The 6342-nt window shown below is 39.5% G+C and overlaps 1 non-coding gene across 1 annotated transcript; it reads right to left on the reverse strand.

Moving 5' to 3' along the window:
* Positions 1–693: 693 nt before the first annotated feature.
* LOC121204089 (small nucleolar RNA R71) lies at positions 694–800 on the reverse strand. Its single transcript, XR_005899017.1, has one exon. It is a non-coding gene; the product is annotated as a small nucleolar RNA R71 (small nucleolar RNA).
* Between the last annotated feature and the right edge of the window lie 5542 nt (positions 801–6342).

Here is a 6342-nt window from a genome sequence, read left to right on the forward strand (position 1 = left end):
CAATTATAAATTTAAAACTTATCATTACTTGACGACAATCAAGTTTTTGGCGCTGTTGTCGGGGAACTAAGATATTAGGAACACTTAATTTTTATTACTTTAGTCATTTATTTTATTAAAATTTAAATTTTATTTTTGTTTATATTACTAAAATTTATTTTATTTTCTTCTGGAAGGTTTTTATAGTTTATGACTAGAAGAAACCCATCAGGACCATTACTTTTTGATAGTGAGATTGATCACCACAACCGAGTAGATGGCTGAAAATCAGGAAATTCCGCTACCCCCTGTGATTGCTGCTGATCCAGTAAATCAAAATCTTGCTCCTCATACTATGTATGATTATACTAAACCTACTTTAACAAGAGCTGAATCGAGTATGGTTAGATCTGCTATTGCTGCAAATAATTTTGAACTGGAACCTAACATGATTCAAATGATACAACAGTTTGTACAGTTTGATGGTTTGCAGGATGAGGATCGAAATACTCATTTGGTGAATTTTCTGGAGTTTTGTGACACATTTAAGATCAATAGCGTTTTTTATGATTCCATTCACCTTCGGTTATTTCCCTTTTCATTGATGAACAAGGCTAAATAGTGGTTGAACTTGTTACCACGAGGGTCAATCACTACTTGGAACAAATGACCGAAAAGTTTTTACTTAAATATATGCCGCCGGCTAAAACGGCTAAATTGAGGAATGATATCTCTTCTTTTGTGCAGATGGATCTAGAAACACTCTTTAATGCATGAGAGAGATACAAGGATCTATTGAGAAGGTGCCCTCACCATGGGTTACCACTCTGGCGACAATTTCAAACTTTTCACAATGGCCTGAATCCTTCGACTAGACAGATGATTGATGCAATGCTAGTGGAACTATTAATAATAAGACACCTAAAGAGGCTTATGAATTTATAGAAGAGATGTCACTAAATAATTATCAGTGGCAAGTCATGAGGACAAAGCCGACGAAAGCAGCCGATGTTTTCAACCTCGATGCGGTTACTATGTTGTCTAACCAGGTAGAACATTTAAAGAAAAAGATTGACTGTTTGTGTGGTTCTACTTAGGTACATTTCGTGATGAGGTGCGATTCAAATGGAGGAGGAGTACACACAGGATACCAATCCTTCAACCCTAGCATCGAGGAGGAACAAGTTCAATATATAGGTAACAATAATTCTAGACCTCAAAATAACCCATATAGTAACACTTATAATGCAGGTTGGAGAAACCATCCCAATTTCTCATGGGCTGGTCAAGGAAATCAAAGGCCACAACATCCCCCAGGTTCTCAACAACCACCTTACCAGCAGGAAAAGAAATCGAACCTTGAGGAGATGCTAATGAAACTTATCTCGGTGTCAGAGACTCATTTTCAGAATACCAAAACAACACTTAAGAATCAACAAACATCGATCCAAGGGCTCGAAACTCAGATAGGCCAACTTGCTAAATTGATTTCTGAACGACCAAAAGGTAGCTTGCCAAGTAACACTGAATCTAACCTAAGGGAACAACTCAGTGCAATTACTGTTCGAGAAAAAGAAGGGTTGGTTGAACCTGAACCAGAATCGAGGCAAGGAATTGTGGTAAGTAAAGGTAAAGGTGAGGTAGACCGGTAAGTAAAGAGTACAAAACCTCGTGTGCCATATCCCACTGCGATAAGGAAAGACCACACGGGAAAACAATTTGGTAAATTCCTTAAATTATTAAAGAAATTACATATTAACTTACCATTTATTGAAGCTCTTTCGCAGATACCGAACATAGTTAAATTGTTAAGGGAGCTTTTAGTAAATAAATGGAAGTTGGATGAAGCATTGCATGTGGATTTGAATGTAGTTTGCTCAGCCATTCTACAGAATAAGCTAGCCAACCAATTGAAAGATCCAGGGAGTTTTACGATTCCTTATTTAATTGATAGCTTTGATGTTAATAATGCATTGGCTGATTTAGGGGCTAGTGTTAATGTCATGCCCTATAAAATGTTTAAACAACTAGGTCTTGGGAAACCCAAACAAACTAGGATGAGCATTCAGTTAGCCGATAAAACCATTAGATTTCCTAAGGGTATCATTGAAGATGTACTTGTCAAAATCGATAAATTTATATTCCCAATTGATTTTGTTGTTCTAGACATGGAAGAGGATAGTGACGTACCTTTGATTTTAGGAAGGCCCTTTTTAGCAACTACTAGAACCAAGATTGATGTTGGCATAGGTGAACTCAAACTTAGTGTGGGAGATGAAAAAATCACTCTTCAAGCTCGTAATTCGAGTAACTTATCAAATATTGAGGGTGATTGTATAAATTATGCTACTAGTTCTGATTATGTGGTGTATCCTTCTTTACAGGAAACATATTCGAAGAGCATACATCATTTTTGGGCAACAAAAATGGATCCATCTATGAAGAGTGAAGGCTACAAATCAAGGAACTAGATTAATGGCGGACACAAAAATCGAGAACACAAGATAAACCAAAACCACGCCATGACGGATTCAATGTTTCACCAAATCAACTCAAGGTTGGGGACAAAGTATTGTTAGATGAAAATGACCCCCGAGTTGCAACTTTAAAGCACAATACAGACAGAGTGACTCCCTTTACAGTAATGAATATTTTCCCGTATGGTACAGTCGAGGTAACACATCCCAAATTCAGGACTTTCAAGGTAAACAGTACTCGACTTAAACCTTATTTTGATATAATTAATAGCAGGAATGAGAGTGTTAACTCCTTGAACCACCATGACTATGCAAAATCAACGTAAGTCGAGCTTAGACTATAAATAAGTGCTTCTCGGGAGGCAACCCGAGCACTAACAGTGTTGATTTTTTTTTAATTTTAGTTTCTAACATCTAAATCATTAACTGAGTCCATGAATATAGGTTTTACGACTAGGCACATGGGCGTGCCGTAAGCCGTGCGCATACCACGGAAGGCAACACGGTCGTGCGATATAGCCGTGTGAGAACAGAGCAAAATTTTCCCCCAACATGGGATTCGATACATTGCCACGGCCATGTGACATGGCCGTGGGTAGTTCTGTCAAACCAACACGAGCGTGCGACACGCCTGTGTCTATAAACCATGGTCGAAATTGCCAAATTAACATGGGTGTGCGACACGTCTGTGCCCACCAGTCGTGGTCGATACTGTCAAAATAACACAGGCGTGCGCACATATAAACGGGCGTGGGAGAAGCGAACGAAGTAAGACACGGTCGTGAGACATGGCCGTGTGTACCAACACGCCCAAAGAACACAAGTGTGGACTGAATTTTAGGAGCGCCCAAATTTGAAAATCACGAAACACATGGGCTGAAATAAGGGCACACGGGCATGCCCCACGACCGTGTGCCCCAGTATCTATAAAAACCCCCCACTATTCATCATCCCCTTCCCCAAAACTCTAACCCTAGCCTCTAAAATCTCTCCCCTCCCACCGATCGGCCACCTCTAAACTCTCCACTCTTCTTCCATTTTCTCCCCTCTCTTTCCTCTTTCTCCTCTTCTCAACCATGCAAGAATCACACGGCCTCAATACCCACACCTGTGGCCGACCCCAACCACACCCTACAATGATGTCATCGCTCCTCCGGCCACCAGTGCTCCACTAACGGTTTTATCATCTCTTTTACATTCTTTTGATGCTTACTATCATGATAATCTTAATTTTTACCCTATTATTTACAATTTGCTACTAATTGATTATTATATCATCCTCATTCTTAGGATTTATTTCACGTATTTTATACCATTTTCTTACCATTATTAGCTACTTTAATCTTTTTCGTGTTGAATCTAGTCATGCTATCACTATGCCATTTGCCATAACATCTTTGTCATCAAGTTGATTGCTTTTGGTTGAGTCTTGTTAGTGTTAGTAGTTTTTGGTTGAATTTTTTAGTTTAAATCATGGTTAATTTCTTGTCAAATTTGTTACTATATGTTATCTTTTTTTTTCATTAGGATATAATAGTAGTTCTTCTTACAGGTATATCATACAAAATCCACGAGGCAAGAAGACTGCTGTCCCCGCCTCGAAGAAGTGTAAAGGAGTAGTATCCTTCTCGGGTCCTACCACCGAAATCTAGCACCCATTCCTACAGTTTCCCCTGGGACCTCTGGAGGAACTTTTTCAGATACTACGGGCCCGACCCCTAGGTGTGGGCTATTGCATTGATTAGACTGCGCTAGAGCAGATCCAACTCACTGACGCTGTCCGAGCTCTCCTGACTACTGAACCGTGGTGGCTCTTCTTCAAAATCATCGAGCCGACGTACCTCAAGCTCACACTTGAACTCTGTTCGACCTTCAACCTCCAAGCTATTATGACAGAGTTCAATGATCCCAGAATGGTCTAGTTCCGTCTCAGCGGTTTAGTTTGTCACTTGAGTGTGCCTGAGTTCGAAGTCGCATTAGGACTATACACAGAGGAGTTCATGGATGACGATGACTTCGGCACCCTCCATCGCCACATCCACTACTCTCTTTCAAACTGCTGGAAGGGCCTCGCTACTGCTTCGGCAACTTATGATCCTAGTCGCTCCAAGGCATCAGCTCTTACACCATCCCTGAGATACTTACATGCCATCCTAACCCATACCCTAACAGGATGGCAAGAAAGCACCGGCATCGTCAACACTAACGGCGCCTATTTTTAGTGGAGCATGGCGCATGGACACGTATTTGACCTTGCTTATTTCATCGCCCTCGCCATTCGCCATCAGACAAAGCGGCATAGGAAGGGAGTCATTTCAATCGGTCCTTATGTGACTCGCCTGGAGCAGTACTTCTGTCTCCTCAACACGGTAGCATAAGCATCCTCCCTCAACCTTATCGGTCAGATGTCCCCACAGGGTATCTCGACTATGCTCTATATGAGGATGATCGAGCGACGATGTGGATTTGATCCTCCCCAATACCACCTCGTCTAGTCGGCCGGGGAGGATGACCCAGAGAACATTACTGATGATGTCCCTCCACCTCACGAGGATCCACCCTCTCAGCCACCACCTATTCATCGTCCAGTTCATGCGGCAACTTCACTCTCTGACATCTCTGAGCGCCTCACTCGATTCGAGTAGCAATGTGTTCAGTGATTTGATCACATTGATGCAACTTTACATCAGATTTGTCAGCACCTTCACATCTCATCGCCACCCTTATCTCGCAAACCATCTGGCAATGAAGATTTTTGAAGATTTTCATTTTTATTTATTATCTTTATGTTTTTACTTTTATCTTTTTAAAAAATACTTTTTATTCTATTTATCTTTAATTTTATTTCATTCGTAGGTTCTATAGTTTATATTGAACAATTTATATTTTTGGCCACTTCTTTACGAGTAATCATGCTATTTTATATTTCCTAAAGAGTTATTGATTCTATCGCAGTTATAAAGAGCTCCAAAGCTCACTATTACTTAGGATTTGCAACTCCACTGGAAAAGGTCCTCCACGACTGCCATGCCCTGCTCGACCATGACCATAGCTGGCACTAGTTATAATATTCTTTTGGCGCAACACTTGTGGAACCCAACCTCTACCACCACCGGAGTATCCTCCTCCAATCTCATCCTTTCCTTGGCCGATTACTTTCCATAATTCCAATTCAAGGAATCCATTTAACATTCAGGAAGTTTCACTTCTTTCCCTATCTTATGATTTTATATCTATATTTTTCAGTAAATCTATCTTTGTACATTGAGGACAATGTGCATCTTAAGTGTGGGGGGAGGGGTTATTTATATCATTATCTGAAAAATCCTTGAATTGTGTCTTATTCTCACGTGACTTACTCATATCACTATTAGAATGAATTTTGATTAATTTATGATTTTTATTGATATGTCTTGAATTAAAACATAGGCATTTATGCATTGATTGTTTAACTTTAAGGAATTAAAGAATCAAACATGGTAAGTTGATTTTTGAGAATTAAAAATTTTTAGGTTGTTTCCATAAGTTGATTTTTGAGAATTAAAAATTTTTAGGTTGTTTCCCCAAATTTAGGTATTATCTTGAGTTGAAATTAACAGGTTTAACATCAAAAAGCGATAATTTTTGTGAGATCTTGAGCCTTTAGAGCATATATTATTTCTTTCATGCTCACTTTTATTGTTGCTATGAGTGCGTCAATATTGATTTGTTATTCTAGAACTTGCTTCAATTATGTATGTCAAGACCACACCATTTGATTTGATATGTCGAGATGATAAAGGCACTTAGGTTTAACCTACTTACTCCATAAAAGCCTACCCTCATAATTAACCCTTTGTGAACCCCCTTGAGCGTAACAAGCCATTCATTGATTTACCCTCAATAT

This window comes from Gossypium hirsutum, chromosome A07 (assembly GCF_007990345.1).
Source record: "Gossypium hirsutum isolate 1008001.06 chromosome A07, Gossypium_hirsutum_v2.1, whole genome shotgun sequence".
NCBI lineage: Eukaryota > Viridiplantae > Streptophyta > Magnoliopsida > Malvales > Malvaceae > Gossypium > Gossypium hirsutum.